The following is an 18,200-nucleotide window of genomic DNA, read 5'->3' on the forward strand; positions in this document are numbered from 1 at the left end:
GTTAATTTCACTATTTTTGTAAATATTTCATTTAAGTTGATTTGTTAACATATATTTGGGCAAAGTAGTTTTCATATATCCTGTACTTTTTCCTTGTCAGTTTTCCATTTTCATTTTTGATTCTGTTAATTTGGTTTTCCTCTTTTAAAATCAAATGAACTAATGACTTATAGCTAATTTTTTAAAAGAAATCTGCCCCTAGTTTTATTGTTTTTCTTTTTAATTTTGTTAACTTGTTTGATTTTTAGGATTTCAGTTTGGGGTATTAAAATTTGTTTGTTTAACTTTTTTGGCAACTGGGTGACACCATTCATAGAGTGCTGTATCTTGATTATGGAAAACCTAGCTTCGGAGTCATTTACTGAGTGTTTGACCCTATGTGATTTATTTAACCTCTCATTGATCTGTTTTTTAGGTCTGTTGTATTCCAATGAGAAATTTCACATATTCTTCTATTTTTCATTCTTTTGATTTTATTATTTCTTGATGTCTCACAGAGTCATTAACTTCTACTTGCCCATCTTTAATTTTTTTTATTAAATTACTTTTTGTTTTCAGTGTTCTACAATCACTTTCCTATATCTTAGATTTTCCTCCCTTCCTCCCCACTCCTTCCCTGATACAGCATACAATTTTATGTTGGTTCTACACATACATTCCTATTAGATACATTTTTACCTTAGTCATGTTGCATAAAAGAATTAAAAAGAATGGGAGAAATCATAAAACTAATCAAAACAAAACATAATACAAAAGAAAATGGTCTGCTTCATTCAGTGGTCAGATTCCATAGTTCTTTCTCTGGATGTGGAAGGCATTTTTCCTCAAGAGTCCATTGGGAATTTTTTAAGTCCTTGCATTGCAATGAAGTATTAAGTCTACCAGAAAAATTCCTGGCACACTGTGGTTGTTGCTGTGTACAAAGTTCTGGTTCTGCTTCTTTCACTCAGCATCAGTTCATATAAATCTTTCCAGGCTTCTCTAAACATTCATATACCACAGTTTATTCAGCCATTCCCCAATTGATGGGCATCCCCTTGATCCAACTTTAAGTTTTAAAGAATTATTTTCTTTTCTACTCTAGGGTAGAATGGGGAGGGCGAGTCTATGACTAGCTCTGGGTTTCCCCATACTTCAAGCTTAGCTTGGATCTCTGGGGACTGTCAGATTGGTGGTTATCCTAGTTCAGAGCTCTGGGTGACCCCTTGCTTATAGCTTGGACCTTAGGCCTGAGCTTGAATCTGTAACCATTCCTGAGCATTCCTATACTACTGCCTTTGTTTGAAGGTCTGAATGCAGTACCTGATTTTGACCCACATCTTCTACATAGTTCCTGTTGTAGTCATTTGCCTACAGGTTGAATTTGTGATCATGGGCTGGAAAGATTACCCTTTCTGGTTTTTCTGTTTCCTCTTGGGTTTTCTTAGATCTTTGTTGGAGTAAATTTTTTTTTTATTTTTTAGTGGGAGTTGGAGGACTTGTGAGGAGGGCAGCGGGACCCACTGCTTCTTTCTACCTGACTATCTTGGCTGTTTCTTCTCTGTAAATGTCACTTTGATAAATACACTTCTTGAGAGGTGGTATGAGTATAATGAAATGCTGGACCTGGGGTCAGGAAATAATACATGGGTTCTCCCCTTCCTCATCACTCAGTGACAGCTCTTTCTTTGAGATTATATTATTTATAATCAAATATATTAAATTAGAATTTTACCTGTCCAAGCTAGGGAATAATAAGTACTCTGAAAGAATTAGAGCAATTGACTCAATTGCAAATGTTCTCAAGGGTTACCATAGCTCTCTTCTATATTTCAAAGACATAAAATTTCATTAGTATATGGCTGCTCCCTCTACTGTGAAAGAGTAAGTCCTTCTAAGTTAGTAGATAATCTTTGAAAGTTGCTACAGCTAAAAAAAATCATCACCATCATGATGAGCTTCTCATAGTTTCTTGATATAAAATCTATCAGATCTTGTACCTACTAGAAGAGCCACTGAGATTCCAGGGTCATCTCCATGCCACATGACTCCTGGGTTTTTTTCCCTAATTACATTGTAGACATTTGAGTATATTATTGGCTTTGTCATATCTTACTTCATTTATATAAGCCTCCCCATGCCTTTTTATACTCTAAATATTAATTATTTCTTAAGTTCAATAATATTCCATTGTAGTCATGTTGTGCAATTTATTCAGCCATTTGATGATGAATAGGCATCTGCTTTGTTTTCAGTTCTTTGCTACTAGAAAAAGTGCTTCTATAAATATTTTGGTGAATATAGGACCTTTTTTTTCTGATCTCCATTGTATATATGTCTGGCAGTGGAATCTTTGAGTCAAAGCTTATGGACTATTTAACACCTGTCTTCCCATAATTGGAGATTGCTTTCCGGAATGAATATACCAATTTAGAGCTCTAATAGTGTAATATTATGCTTGTCTTTTCACGGTCTTCAACACTATTTCTGATTTTTGCCATCTTTGCCAGTTAGCAGTATGTGAGCTATGACTTTGGAGTTGCTTTGATATGTATTTGTTTTGTTAGTAGTCATTTAGAGCAGTTTTGTATGTTCATTAATTGTTTACAATTCCTATGACCTCTAGTACATTGCATAATGACTCTTGGTCATAGGTATTTGCATTATTTCTTGGTGCATTTTGGAAATCAAGCTCTTATTTGATGTAGCTGAGGCAGCATGGTAACCGTGTGTTGAAAGCCTATGAGACAGATAGGTTGGCTATGGGGCCGTGATGCAAATCACTTAACTCTTAGTGCTCTCGTTAACAAGAAGTTTCAGAGAAGGTTCCAACCTTCATTTGTTGAGGGTGTTTCTTTACGCTGGATGGATGAAATCCATTCATTCTTATGGATGAAATCCTATGTCCCACCCCTGTCCAAACTCCTCACCCTTGCCACTGCTTCATTGCTTATCCTATTTGTATTGCTTTTGCTTGTATAAAAACTTAAAGTTCCCATAACCTTTGGTCTTTTGTGGTTATCTCTGCCCCTCTTTTGATTGAGAACTCTTCACTTAGCCACATTTAGGAAAGGTGTATTTGATGTAGCTCTCTTCAAATTTTTATGATTTTTTTCATTCAGGTTGCATATCCATTACTTGTGTTATCTATTGCAGTATATTGTTTTAAAGCTAATTGATGCCAGATTGCTTCCCAGCTTAACCAACAGTTCTTTCCGACAAGTTATTTTCTAAGTAATTTTTGTTCACAGCTTATCAAATGTAGGCTGTTGCTATAACTTTTAATCAGGAATATTTTGTTTCCTATCTCCAGTTGTTAAACTTCAAAGACGTAACTTTTTACTTCTCTTCCCACTCAGACCCATCTCTCCTTTCAGTGAGCAGGGACATTAATTTATTTGTTTTTCATTGTAGGAATATTGGATACCTTTTGAGTCTTGATCTCCTATCTTTCTCTTACATGAATTTATCATTTACTGCCATTTTGTTTTGCAAAAGGGAAACCCTTCCGAGCTCTTCCTCTTTGTTGTTTGAAGAAATGCTTAGTAGCATCCTGGAATAAGGAAATTTTAGTCCCTTTGTGAAAATTTTTCTGGTCAGATCAAATAGCATTGTGACCTAACAACTGTCTACAAATACTTCAGTGACTATCATGTGATAGAGGGATTCTATTTCTTCTTTTTGACCCAATTAGACTTGATAATAATAGAAACTTCCTAAAAATTTGAGCTATCCAAAAGTAGATTAGGCCACCTTGTGACCCTAGTAGGTTTTTTCTCTTTGCAGAAGCTGAATGATAACTTGTTAGGTTATAGTAGGGATTCCTTTTCCATTATGGGCTAGACAGAATGGCCCATGAGATCCCTCCTAGTAATAGATTCTGTGATCAGATTTATTTCACCAAAAATTTGCTATGTACTATTTGCAAATGATGGTACTGGGTGCTGAGAGCATTGAGGCCTAAACACAAGGGAATTAATCTGGACACAGTTTGTGTAAAAGGTGCACAAATTGGACCTTACAGATTTCCAAGAAGTGTGAAAGTGAGAAAAGAGCTTTCTAGGCATGAGGCATTGTTCATCACATAATATTTCACACTCTAGGCATTTTAATACAGTGACCATGTTAATGTCACTTTATATACTTTTGAAAGTTTTACTCCCACCGCTACATTGTAGTATGAAAAGGATCTTAGGTTCTCAAATTCTTTGCTGGCAGAAAATAAGCTCTAGAAGGTTCTAGCACCATCTTAGTGCTTCAGGTTCAGTCCTGGAAACAGACTGTATCAGCTGTAGTAATTAATTTTTTCATCTTAGTTACTGATTAAAAAAAGAAAACTACTACAAATTGGTATTCAGCTCCCCAGTCTCTTCTGCTGTTGTAGAAAAGGGGGCAAATCATGTTAAAGGTCAGAGACTTTTTTTAGACAGTCTGTAAACATTAACTATTGCTGCTGTGAATATGAGATCCTTCTCTATTGAATAAAAAGTAGACATTATCCAACAAATAGATTCACACTAATGTCAAAACTCTTGCTATGAATTAAACCAGAAAATAGAAGGAAGTTGTGGTACAGTGGAAAGCCCACTGAGTTTTTCCTAAGGGATGCAACAAAAATTCATTTGCATGCTAATAGATTTAGAGGAAGAAGGCAACTGAAAGGTCAAGCCCCCGAACCCTTAATATTACCGATTGAGGTACCTGAGGACCAGGTGTAAAAAATTACATGCATAGTTGGTTCTATATTCTACCTGAAAATAATCAGAAATTTTTTATTGAAACCTTGACTATTTTGTCTTTTTTTTTTTTACCTTGTCTGTCAGCGAGCATTTATTAAGCACCTATTACTTATCAGGCATTGTTCAAAGTGTAGGTACAAAAGGAGGCAAAAGACAGTCCCCATGGAGCTCATAGTCTAATGGTGGAGACCAAAAGCAAACAACTACGTACAGACAAACTATATACAGAACAAATAGGAGATAATGAAGAAAAGAGAGGCACTAGGAATTGAGGAGTTGGAAGAGGTTTCTTGTAGAAGGTGGGACTTTTGTTGGGACATGAAAGAAGCCAGGGATGCTGGGAGCTAGAGATGATAGGAGAGGGCATTCCAGGCATGACAGACAGCCAGAAAAAGAATGCCCAGAAGTGAGAGATAGAGAGGCTTGTTCAAGGAACAGAAAGGAATGTCACTGAATCAGAGTACATTTCTAGGGAATAACATGAGGAAAGGCTGGTGATCTCATCAGCTTCAGCGGATTTAGTTACTATCACTCTGCTGATGCTTCTCAAATCTGTCATTCCTGCCTTAATCTCCTTTGTTGACCTCCAGCTTCATATCTCCAACTGCTTTTTAGACATTTCAAACTGGATATCTTAAACCAAATATGTCCAAAACAGAGCTCATTATCTTTCCCTCTAAACCTTCTCCCTTCCTCCCTTCCTTGTTACTTTAGGGGATTACATCATCCTCTTCATTTTCTCAGACTTGCAACCTAGGAGTCATCCTGGACTCCTCTCTTACCTCCTTTATCCAATATGTTGCCAAGGCCTGTTGATTTCACCTTTGTAGCATCTCTCAAATATACGCCCTTCTCTCCTCTGACAGTGACACTACCTGTTGCAGTTCCTTAATCACCTTATTCTTGGACTATTACAATACCCTACTGGTGGGTCAGCCTGCCTCAAGTCTCCCCCTGTTCCAGTACATTCTCCATGCAGCCACTAAAGTGATTTTCCTAAAATGTCAGGTGTAATCATTTTACACCCTTCCAACCTCCCCTCATTACTCCATTGGCTCCTTATTGCTTCCAGGAGCAAATACAAAATGTTCTGCTTGGCATTCAGAGTTTTTCCTAATGTAGCCCCCTCCTACCTTTCCCCTGTTTTTACTATAGATACATACCTTTAGATCCAGTGACATTGGCCTGCTTGTTTCCCAAGCAAGACACTCCATTTCTCCCTACTGGGCTTTTTCTTTAGATGTCCCCCACATCTAGATCACTCTCCCTCCACCCCAACTACTGACCACCTTGAATTTCTTAGACAAAAATCCTACCTTCTATTGAAAACCTTCCCTAATCTCTCTTAATTCCATTCTTCCTCTTGTTTAATCATTTCCAATTTATCCTGTATGTGGTTTCCTTTCTACCTATTTGTTTGCATGTTGTAATCTCCTTGAGTGCAGGGACTTTGACAAACTCTTTTTGTGTCCCCTGTGCTTAGCACAGTGCCTGGCACATAAATGTTTATTGACTCATTGATTACTGGACATCCCATTTGAAATGTCCGAGGGGCAGTTGGAGATGTGAGATTGGAGCAGGATTGGTAAATTTCATGATCGTTAGCATAGAGATGTGAGTAAATCCATGAGAGCTGATGAGATCACCAGGTGAAGTAATATATAGTCACCTCGACTTTGTCCTGCCACTGGATTTATGTGATTTAGGAAGAGAGACTGACCACTTTGTGCAGTTCTGCCTTCCTTAAATTCCATTATTTTGTGAGTGGCATTGGTCCTATTTGAAGATCGAGGACCAACAACAACCATCCAGATGAGGATCCATCAGTGGAGACAGAGAAGGAGTGATCAAGTTGGAAGGAGAGCCATGAGAGAGTCTAGAGAGAAGAGAATATAAGGGGGGAGATGGGGTGGAACCAACAATTTTGGCTCCATGGTGGGCAGCTGAGCTATTTCAACGCACCACTCTAAACAATTTAAAAATAATACCTCAGATCAAATTCTGGAGTTGAGAGAGCTAACAAAACGTCAAAGTGAGGCATTCTTAGCAACCCAAAACAACATAGGAAGTCAGAAGGAAAGATCTCTATGACACAGGGGAGTAGGCTGGTTCTGAGTCCTTGTGAATGAAAACATCAGTGGCTAGACCAGCTGGTGGTGACAGAAGCAGCAGAAGCTTTGGGAGCTCCTAAGACTAGCAACTGGTCAGAAAGAGACCAGGTTTTTAGGTAACTTCATTACCTATACCCACTTTTGGGGGCACAGTTCAAAGGTGGAAAGGAGTACTTTTTTAGTCAAGAGGGAGTAGAACCCCTGAGGGACAGTATCTCTTCCCATTCCAAAGGATCAAGAACCCTTCTTGGGTAAGGAGCAGAGTGAAGACCTAGAGATCAGTGACCACACCTTTTCCCAAATCACTCTACCTTGGAAGAACTGAAAACTTCCAAATCCCCAGAACTAGTTTTGAAATCCTCAGGGTGGAAAAGGCTAAAGCTTGAGATAGATCCTTACTACCCCCTCATCTCCCACCTTGGAAGAGCCCAACATTAACAAGAAATTCCAAATCAGTAAATAGGGTATAAAAATGAGTAAATAACAACAACAACAAAAACCTGACCATAAAAAAAACTACTATACTGACAGGGAAGATCAAGACACAGACTCAGAAGATGATGAAATAAAATCAGTAATAAACAAAACCTCAAGAAATGCTAATTAGACACAATCCCAATAGGAATTATCATAAGTAAGAATCAAGTCAGAGTGGTAGAGGAAAAATTAGGTAAAGAAATGAAAGCAAAGGAAGAAAATTTTGGTAAAAGAGGCACCAAAAAATACTTAGAAAATAATACCTTAAAAAACAATTAGGCAAATGGAAAAAGAAGTACAAGAATTTATAGATGAAAATAACTCCTTAAACATAGAATTAGCTAAATGGAAAAAGAGGTACAAAAGCTCACCAAAGAAAATAATTCCTTAAAAATTAAAATTGGGCAAAAATAAGCTAATGACTCTATGAGACATCAAGAAATAGTAAAACGAAATCAAAACAGTGAAAAAGTAAAAAGAATATGCAATGTCTCATTTAAAAAACTGACCTGGAAAAGAGATCAAGGAGAGAGAATTTAAGAATTATTGGATTAGATGAGAGTCATCATTAAAGAAAGTGCCTGGAAATAATATTTCAAGAAATTATCAAAGCAAACTGCCTTGATTTCTTAGAACTAGAGGGTAAAATAGAAATGGAAAGAATACACTAATCACCACCTGAAGAGATCCCCAAATAAAGGATGTTTAGAAACAAAACAGACTTGAGAGAAGGGAGAGGATAAAAAGAGAAAGGAGGATGAACAATCTAAATAGGATGGAGGGAAATGTACAGTTAGCAATCATAAGTTTGAGTGTGAATGAAGTGAATTCACCTATAACATGGAAGTGAATAGCAGAGTGCATTAAAAACCAGAATGTGATAACATGTATATGGTTGGTTGGTTGTTTGTTTTGGTGAGGCAATCAGAAATAAGTGACTTGCCCAGGGTCACACGGCTATTAAGTGGCAAATGTCTGAGGGTAGATTTGAATTCAGGTCCCCCTTACTCCAGTGTGCTTTAGTTGTGCCACCTAGCTGCCCCTGTATATCTTGTTTACAAGAAACATCCTTGAAACAGAGGGGCTGGCGCATAATCTTTGGTGCTTCAGCTGAAGTGAAAAAAAGGCAGGGGTAGCAATCGTGATCTCGGACAAAGCAAAAGCAAAAATAGACCTAATTTAAAAGGGTAAACAGAAACTACATCTTGTTAAACGAAACCATAGATAATGAAGTAATATCAATACTAAACATGATGGCATAGCATCCAGATTCTTAAAGGAATATGTGAATTAATTACAGGAGGTAATAGTTAAAATATACTAGTAGGGAACCTTTACCTTCTCTCAGAGCTAGAGAAATCTGATTATAAAACAAATAAGAAAGTGAAGTAGATAGAATTCTAGAAAAGTTAAATATGATAGACCTCTGGAGAAACCTGAATGGGAATAGAAAGGAGTATACCTTTCTCAGCTTTATATGGCACCTTCACAAAAATTGACCATATATTGAGGGATAAAAACCTCACAACCAAATGCAGAAAAATACATCTTTCTCAGACCATAAAGAGCTGGAGAAGTGTAGGAGAAAAGCTAGTTGAAAGCTAAATAATCCAAAAGAATTAGTGGGTCAAAAAACAAATCATAGAACCAATCAGTAATTTCATTTAAAAAGAATGACAAGAATGAGACAACATTCCAAAATTTCTGGGATGGCAATCAGAGCCGTACATAAGGGGAAATTTTATGTCTAAATATGCTCATCAATAAAATTGACAAAAAGCTGATTGAGGAGTTAGGCATGCAACTTTAAAAAAAAAACTAGAAGAACACATAAAAAATCTCCAATTAAACACCAAATTGGATATCCTGAAAATCAAAGGAGAGATTAATAAAATTGAAATAGGAAAACCATTTGAACCAGTAAAACTAGAAGTTGGCTTCTATGGATAAAAAATAGGTAAACCTTTGGTTAATTTGATTTTTTAAAAAGAAGAAAACTAAATCACTAGTATCAAAAAGAAAAAGGGTAAATTCACTATCAGTAAAGAGGAAATTAAAACAGTTATTAGGAACTACTTTGCCCAGTTATATGCCAATAAATTTAGCAATCTATGTTAAATGTATGAAAATTTATTAAAATATAAATAGCTCAAATTATCAGAAAAGGAGAAAGGATACTTTAAAAAGTTCTTTCTCAGAAAAAAAAAATTCAACAAGCCACCAGTGAACTATCCCAAACATTTAAGGAACACTTAATCCCAAATACTTTATAAAGTATTTGAAAAAATAGTTAAATAAAGAGTCCTACCAAATTCTTTTTATGACGCAAATAGAGTTCTGATACTTAAACAGAGAAAGCAAAAACAAAAAGCTATAAACCAGAATGAATATCAATGTAAATTTTTTTTGTAAACAGTATTTCATTTTTTCCAGTTACATGTTTTCAACAATCATTTTAAATGAGATTTTGAATTTCACATTTTTCTCCCTCCATGAGATGTCAGGTTATACATGTACAATATTGTAAATAAAACATATTTTCACATTAGTGATGTTGTGAAAGAAGAAACAGAACAAAAAGATTATGAAAAAGTGAAAAAAATTCAATTCTTTAAAAAAAACGTGTTCGTTCTTATTTTGTTTGTGTTTGCTTTTGCAACATGGTTAATATGGATATGTTTTGGATGACCTCACATGTATAATCAAAATCAAATTGCTTTCTGGAGGAGAGGGGAAAGTAGAGAATTTGGAACTCAGAAATTTAAAAAATGATTATTAAAAATTTTTTACATGTAATTGGGAAATATTTAACAATGTAAATAAAAATCAGTTTATAAAGAAAGGGATGAAAGGCTACAGAGTTCAAGAAAGAGTAAACATTGAGAAAAGGTCATTGAATTTAGTAATTAAGAGAACCTTGCTAACTTTGGAGAGAGTGGTCTCCGCGGAAGGGTGAGTTCAGGCTACAATGAAAAAAATTGCAACTTCCTTCTTAATATTGAGGAAGATGATAGAGAAATATATTCCAAAAAATTTTACAATAGTCTCCAAATTAAGAAAATGAAATACTTTAATATCCATTTATTTAATGCAAAGACTGTTATAAAGATGGCAGAAACTAATGTTGGAGATTATAATTCATCTGTAAGAATTGAAAGAACCTAAATTCTTCTTTAACACACAAAAACATAGAACTGCCATTTCCTAGTTGATAAATAGTGTAAAAGATATGGACAGTTTTAAAAGAAATTCAAGTTATCAATGGCCAATGAAATAAAAAAAGAAAGAAATAAGCAATAAGTAAAGAATCGCAAATTAAAGTAAATCTAGGGACACCCATCTCATTGAGACAGAAGATGAGAAATGAAAATGACAGGTACTGGAGAAACAGGCATATTAATGCAGTGTTTATACAACTGTAAGTTTGAATAGCCATCCTGGACAACAGATTGGAACCATGCCCCCAAAGTTACTAAATGGTGCATAGTCTTTGACTTTGTGATATGTTTTCTAGACCTGTTTCTCAAAGAGATCAAAGAAAGAGAAAAACACATACGTACCAACAATTATTTATAGCACTTATTTCTGTGGTTGTAAAAAAAAAAAAAAAAAAAAGGAGACTATGCAGGTACCCATCAGTTTGGGAAGCTTGAATAGGTTAGAGTATGTGAATGTAGTAGAATACTATGGTTCCGTAAGAAATGACAAAAGAGATGGTTTCAGATAAACCTGGAATGTCATGTGTGAACTGATAGAGAGTAGAGGGAAAAGAACCCAAACATCTCCTCCACTATCTTTGCCTCTGTTCGTGCTGCAACAACACACACTTTCTTCCTTTGAACATTCGCAATTCTTGCCCTATTTGTCAGTTTGCCAATTTTACCCTGAGGTCATCTTAATTTGATTTTTCTGAGTCTTAGATATATAAAGTGTTTTGCTCAGATAGGTTGCCCTTAGATACAAAATATCTGTTCAAGTCTCTCCTCTGGCATACACTGGCTATATGACCAAGGCCCATAACCTAATTGCTCAGAGCACTCTAGAATTCCCTAAAACAATTAAGTTGTAGAGAAGGTGCTGACTTGAATTTGTAGAATTCTCTATAAAAATGGATTTACTGGGAATTCTCTGTAGAATATAACTTCTGGTCTGATCTCTAGCCTTATTTTTTCCCCACCCAGTCACTTTCTTTCTTATTCCAGTTGCTTTCATTTTTTATTGTTTAGAAGTTTTACTCTGTCATGTAATTTTGATAATCTATGATATCTTTTGTCACTTCTTCACACCCAACCAGTGGGGAAGGATGAGAAAAGATGGATGGCTTGTAGAAAGAAAAATACTTTAAGGTGTTATTTAAGGAGATTTACTTTAGATTGCAGTTTTTAAAACATGACAGATTTCTGTAACCTTTCAAGTTTTTTAAATATAGAGGAAACAAACTGGTTATCAATGTCTACTTTATTTTGCTTTTATTTTTTCCAAATTTATTAATTTATTTGTTTTGTTTGCAACAATCACTTCCGTAAGTTACAAATTTTGTCATCTGTCCATATTTTATGATCTTGTAAGACTCCTTGAATGATACAGCCTCATAGATAACCTTGTTTTACCCTCTTATTAATGAGGTAAAGACTAAAATAGATTGCTGTACGCTCCATAAATGTTTTAGACAGTGTTATGTATGGTACATGTTCAGTGTTCAGTCCAAGTGGCAGAGGTATTTCCTGTATCTGTTGAGAACCTCCTGATGCTTTTGTTTCAGAGGATATGCTCCGCATTGTTGCTAGTCTTCAGTTCCCAGGTGGTAGAACCCCTGTCTCAATATGATTACCTCACACCATCTTTCCATTTGCATACCCACTAGAGTAAAACCCTATGTATCTATTTCTACTTTGGTGGGAATGAACCTGGGTAATTCATCCCAGCCCCAAATTTTCCAGGTTCTGTCTCTCTATATCATTCATTTATCACAGCCGTGATCTAGTAGTAGTAGGAGGGAAAATCAGCCAGAAAGCACTGTCTAGTTCATTAAAGGGCTTGATATCTTAGCTACTCTTCACTCTAGTCCCTTGAAGTCGAGTACTTGATTTATCTCTGTATTTGCATTTCTTACTCTTTGGAGAGTAAATGTGAAAGGTAAAAGAGCTGTGAGGCAGCTGCTTAAATAAATTAATTTAATTAGCTTTATTATTGCTAGGTTTTATTATGAATGACTATTGTAAAATTTTTGTTATTTCAGGATTAAAACTTGTTGAAATTTTTCTGGAAGTATTAGTCTACTTTTTGCTTTAATAAATACAGTATACTACTCTAAGTGGCAGATAGGTGGCACTTCAGTGGATAGAGTACCTGGCCTGAAGTCAGGAAGTCTGTCTCATCTTCCTAAGTTCAAATCTGCCCTCAGACACTTAGTAATTGTGTAACCCTGGGCAAGTCACCCAGCTCTGTTTGCCTCAGTTTGCTCATCTGTAAAATGAGCTGGAGAAGGAAATGGCACCTTTCCAGTATCTTAGCCAAGACTATCGGTCAGGAAAAGTCAAACACAACTGAAACAGCAATACTCATAGGATTTATAATTTCATCTTGTGGCACTGTAGCTGCACTTTTAGCTACCTTTTCTGTGTAGACAGTTTGACACTGACAGATTTATTCCCTGTTGTTCAATCTTCTGGTGACAAGCTCCTCTAGAGTTAGCATAATGATCTTGAAATGCGCAGCCTGTTCTTGATGGCTAAGCAGTGGACAGGATCTACCAGAGATTTTGAGCAGTCACCATAGCTTTTAAAAACAACCCAAGATTTTCCTCACTTCATGATTGAGATATCAGACTCATACTTTAATAAAGGAAATTCATTGTGAACATTCTAGCATTTTAGGGTGATCACTGCTGAATGCATTTCTTTATGCATACAGGAACAATGTAAATGTAAAAGTTATAAGAGTTTGAACTGAATCTTTACTGGCCTGCATTTCTTACTGAATTATATCTTGTTTGCTCTTGGTTAAAAAAAATTGATGTCAAAGGAAATCTTGTTGAGTATGTATGGTAAATACTAATTTTAGAAGAAATTACTGTTTAATCATTTTCATATATTGTATTTTAGTTCAAAAAGTATTTTATGAAAAACCGATAATAAATTTTTTTCACTTTGCTTATGTAACTTTTCCCTAGATATATGTCGAATTTGATGATATTGAATGGGAGAAGCAAGAGTGAATTCAAGTTTATGAAGATTTTATTGCTTTCTTGTTGGAATACCAATTAGTTTGGGCAAGAAGGAAGGATCCTAGCTAGACTCGGATCAGAGATTAAATAAGTACAGTGGCCTACACTGGTAAGTTTTTTTTTTTAATATTCCAGTAAGAATGTCAGTTATTTATTAACTTACAAGAAATAAATTTATTCATGTAGCTCCATCCTTTAGGTTGTACATAATAATCCCATAATGCTAACACTTCTTAAGTATCTGATTGAATCTTCAAAAAATTGCCATTCTTTTCTAAAACTTCTCATGTATCATTCTGCTACAAAAATCTGCTAAATCTGGCTTTCAGTTCTATTCTGTCCATAAAATAAAGTTTACATAAGAGTGGGAAAAAGTAGAAAATATAAAGGGATACTGAGAGCTCAACTGATTAGGTGACATGCTTCTTAGAATTTCTTATTGCAGTTATGTTTTACATTTGGAAGGGAAAAGAAGTACTTGTTTTAAAGTTTTTGATTGCAATTCATTGTGGGGCTTTTTTTGTTTGTTTTTGGTGGGGATCACTTTACTATGATTCATACATGACCATCTTTCAGAGCTTATTGAGAAAGGTAAGTTATTATAAAATTATTTCACAGAGAATTCAGTTTTCAGTAAATAGAGTAAATCTTATTTTCTTAGCAAATTGGTTTCTTTTTTCTTGTCGTCTTTAAGAGTAAATCACTTCATATGCTAAAGCAGGAAATTAAATATCGTTGAATGATTTGAACCAGATATGTGATTTCACTAGTGTCAGAAACTACTTTTCTGAGTGCAGATTGGCCATTGAGCCACGGTTGACAAGTATAGAGAGAGGCTTCGGGCTCTGCGCACTTTACTTGTTGGCCTGGTTGTCCTGAATCTGAGGCCACCTCTGTTCACTAGCATCAAAGGGTTGTTTTTCCTGACTTCACTTTTAATCCATGGGGGAGGATATATTTAGAACAAACTAACTTTCAGTTACTAATTGTTGTTGGTATGCCAAAAGCATTTATTAAGCATTTGTGTGTGCAGGGTGCCAAAAGATATACACAGTTTAGATAAATACATGGGCTAACAAGCAAGGGCAAATTATATTCTTATTTCACTCAACTCTAACAGAAAAGTTGCTGACGTGAAAATAATGTGAACAGTGGAAAGAAATGAGCCATTCCACTTCAGAATTTCTGTTAAAGCAGAAGAGTTCTGCATGTATCCTTGATTTGGGGAGACAAGATTTCAAAGAAATCTTTTAAGTTAAGAAGTAAAATTCTGTGGAGGGGAAGTTAGCCTGGTTAGGTTGGAAAGCATTCAAAATTAAAATTTTGAAGTCTCAAAGAAAAAACATTTGTGCAAAGATGAAAAAAAGAATATTACCTAAAGAGCTTAATTTGTATGTCTGGGGGAGTTTTCATCCAACTTAAATTTTCAAAAGGCTTGTATAGAAAGTGGAATCAAGGACTTGTGATGTGACAGAGGTTGAGTTATTAAGATGGTAACATGGTCTTACAAAAATATTATTAGTTTTGCTAAAGCTCAGAATGAGCAGAGGATGGTGATGGAAGCTAAAATTAATAAAAGGGGTTTGGAGATTATTTAGCTAATGTGGGAAAAGGGAAAGATCAAAAAAACTTGGAAAGTGACCATCTGGGAAAATGACAGCTGAGTACAGGAGTACAGAGCTGTTCAAATTAAATTTTATTTCAGTTTTCTGTGCTAAATGGAATGTTTTGGTTTTTTTTTTAATTAGGTAGGACAGAGTGAAATGGCTTAAGGGGGAATTCCTATTCCTCCTCAGTAAGATAGAAAATGGGAAGAGAAAATGTTGAGGTCATCACCTAGCCTAGATATCCTAAGCTATTGAAAGACTAGATGGAAATGATTGAGCATTGTTTTCACTTTTCTTTTAAAGAAGGGTACTTAGGGCTTTGAAAGGGATCACTGTTATGATTTCAGAAAAGGGGAATTGAATGGAATTTGTAAATAATAGACCAGTAAATTTGACTACTGTTCGTGGTAAAGTCCTAAAACATATTATTTGAGATAGAATTCGAATCACAAAGATCCAAGACAACTTCATGAAGTCAAGTAATACCAGACCAACCTTGTTTCGTCTTTTGATAGTCCTACATAGTAGGTATAGGACTTCTGATCTTTCCATCAGCTGGAAAGCTTCACAGGCTTTGTGACAAAATTGATTTTCACCTGATAGTCTTGGGGGAAGTACACTAGTCTGGGTTCATGAATGATAGTGTTAGAAAAGGTACTTCCCAATCCCCTCTGGTTCTGAGAGAGGGTAGCCACATACTCTGAGGAACTGAATGGAATCTAGTAGGAGTGGAATGAGAGCCTCAGAGCAGGTGGTGCAATTTCAAATTGATTTTGATCGATATCTTTTGTTTCAGTATAACCTACATTCTTCCCGCTATCTCTCCTCTTCCCCCTCCTAAAGAGGTATCAGTGGTACATTTTTAAATCATTGAACTTTTCTTTGGAGTTGTATAAATAGTCACAAAAATGGAATTACTGATCTTAAGTCTTTTTCTTTTTCAAATTTTCAAGATTGCTTAAGAAATATGTTGTAAGTTTTTTTTTTACTTACTGTGTTTTGTAAAATTGAATTATCTTGAGTTACAAAGTATATTAAAATATCACAGATGCTGAAATATAAACATAAATTCTTAATTATGATCTTTTACTCTGTTTCCTGCTTACTCTTGAATTTACATTGTCAAAACCTCATAAATTCTTATTTTCAACAAAAAATGGCAGTTACAGTTCAGTAATTTTTTTTAAATGTTCAGCCTTTTTTCTTGTTATTGAGTGGTCTTATGATTTGATACTGCTTATTCATTTAAAAAAATAAATTCTTAAGTTTGATATGTTAAAATCCTTTGTTTAATGAGTTGACTTTTCCATTGCAAGCATTTCCCACACCTGTTCATCCATCTAGTTGTACTTGGAACTGGTCAGGATTTCCATTCTGCTACTATTGTAATTGAAGTAGCTTAAAACAGCAGTCCATAGAAAATATAGATGATGGGTGTTGATTTCCATTTTTTTTCCTGTCCAGAAATGGCAGTTGCCATGTCTACTATGGGTTCTGATTTAAAAGGCTTCATCAAAACATTTGTACAAATTCTAGAAAAAAACATTTGCTTGTGTGATGTTACAGCTGGGTCTTCAGATGTTGTCTATCATTTCACTTGCCCAGGTTAATTTCTTTGAACCCTAATGGAGAAAACCATCTTGATGAACTAGAGTTGTGATGTCAGAATTCAGGCATTGGAGAGCCTTAATAGTGAAACTCGTCCCCGGTATCTTAACGGCCTTCTGCTGAGTAGATAGTCCCAGCCCTGGAGTGGGCTTCTTCTCAGATTTTGTAAATAACTGTCCATAGAATTGGTTCTCCATTATTGAGAATCAGAAAATCTTGAAATCATAGATTTAAAGCTGTAAAGAATCATAAATGTCATCACATCTTACCCTTCAATTACATTGTAAGTAAACTGAGGCCCCAGAAGGTACACCCACTTGCCCCCAGCAGCAAAAGGTCTACTACTCTTCGCACAGCTCCTTTACTTCAACGTTGAGAGTCTTTTCTAGTGACTAGTCTTCAGAATTCACTAACATGGCATAGTTGCTGTCTTTGGCAGGTGACCACTGTGACTTTAACATGGGGACAGTGGTAGGAATGATCATTCTGATGTAGAAGGATGAATTTATGGGGCTCTGTTGTGTCATCAGGTCATTGTTACCCCCGTCCTTTATGCTCTCTTCAACTTCCTTCATCGTACGCTGTACACTGTAGGATTGCAGAACTCCAAAGAATACCTGATTTCTGAGCTGATGCAGTCTTTCATTTACATTTCCTTGGATCGCAGTTAGCCCTTACTCCTTTCCACAGAGAGGATTACTTCACCCAACTGCTGTGAGGATCCTCATGAGTGGATCATATTATTGCTCTTTGAATAATATGGCAAATGGAGATTAAGATTATTAAGTAGTTGTCTCCCCATGTTTAATTCTCCCTATGTTTAAGTGTTCTGTTTACCTTTTAGATCAGTGGACAAAACTCTTCTAGATCTGGGACTCTTAATGTCTTTGTGTCCTGGGACCAGCTCAAAACAGTGGATAAATTGTCAGGGTAAACATTGACACCCTTAGAATCAGCAGAAGGCAAACCTTACAAATCCAGGGCTTTGTTTAGGGTTTTCTTGATTGTGAACTTCAGACAACATCTGTTTTTGTATGAGACCTGTTTTCGTATGGCCAGTGAAGCCAGCATGTAATTTTAAATAGCTTTTATTGTAGTTAAAAATGTAAAAACCTTTTTTGGTTGGCAGGCCAAAAGCTGCAAGATTTTGCCCTTTACACTGATCTAGACTTAAGAAAGTGATGTAGAAAATGTGAGTAATACAGATTAGATCTAAAAGAGTTTCTTACATTTGGGAGGAGCTAGTTTTCAAGTATTTACCAGGACATTTCTATATAAACTTCTTTAACAATCTGATGAAGCCTTTCCAGAATATCATTTTCAGATGAATAAAATAAAGTACATAAAATGAGAAAGGAAACAACATAGGGCAGGCAAACCAAGTTTGCTGAAGCAGGAAAACACTCTGATGGATTGGAGGCAGCCAGCTTTGTGCTGCCAGGCAATCACTTTG

The 18,200-nt window shown here is 35.6% G+C and overlaps 1 protein-coding gene across 15 annotated transcripts in view; it reads left to right on the forward strand.

Moving 5' to 3' along the window:
* The window catches only part of JMJD1C (jumonji domain containing 1C), a 241,669-nt gene that overhangs the window by 51,041 nt on the left and 172,428 nt on the right, over positions 1-18,200 (forward strand). For 12 of the 15 annotated variants that reach the window (XM_072628823.1, XM_072628825.1, XM_072628837.1 and 9 more), the window contains one exon: positions 13,479-13,641. The gene's annotated coding sequence lies outside the window, so the exon portion shown is untranslated. Of the gene's footprint in view, positions 1-127; positions 13,642-18,200 lie in introns of those variants that run through there. The other 3 variants (XM_072628819.1, XM_072628827.1, XM_072628834.1) reach the window with 3 other exon arrangements.

Source organism: Notamacropus eugenii, chromosome 1 (genome assembly GCF_028372415.1).
Source record: "Notamacropus eugenii isolate mMacEug1 chromosome 1, mMacEug1.pri_v2, whole genome shotgun sequence".
NCBI lineage: Eukaryota > Metazoa > Chordata > Mammalia > Diprotodontia > Macropodidae > Notamacropus > Notamacropus eugenii.